Raw genomic sequence first — 562 nt, forward strand, 5'->3', positions numbered from 1 at the left:
AAACACCCCTGTAAAAATGGAATGATGTAGTTCAAAACTCATGTAGAGCTCATGTTCATAGGATGCACACACAAAATGTAATGAAAAAGACAAATCATCAAGTTCTGTAATCAGACAACAGTTAACATCATATAGCACTCTTGCAACGATGATTTGGGCATCAAGATGATCTCAAACAAGCATGTCATAATGGAACAAAATGAATAGAATCTCATGAAGAACATTTTGATATATTATACATGCAAAACGGAGCAGCATGCAGGAAATTACAAGCAATCAAAGATACACACATATCATGAGTTTTCTGGGGACTTAGACGAAAATCACCTCGCGGGAAAAGTCAACGCGGGATCGAGCGGAGCTGGACGGCGGGATCCAGGGCGCGGGGAGGCCGTGTTTGGTTCGGGACCGGGTGGATCTCGTCCCACCCGGCCGGATCTGGGATGGGGCGGTCGCCGGCAGTGGCGAGGTCGCTGGAGGCGACGGGCGGCGGGGCTGGAGGAGCTAGGCGGCGCGGGGACGACGGCGTTGGGCGGCGGAGGAGGGCGGCACCGGCGGGCGT

The sequence above is a fragment of the Triticum aestivum genome, chromosome 2D, assembly GCF_018294505.1.
Source record: "Triticum aestivum cultivar Chinese Spring chromosome 2D, IWGSC CS RefSeq v2.1, whole genome shotgun sequence".
In the NCBI taxonomy this organism is placed as follows: Eukaryota; Viridiplantae; Streptophyta; class Magnoliopsida; order Poales; family Poaceae; genus Triticum; species Triticum aestivum.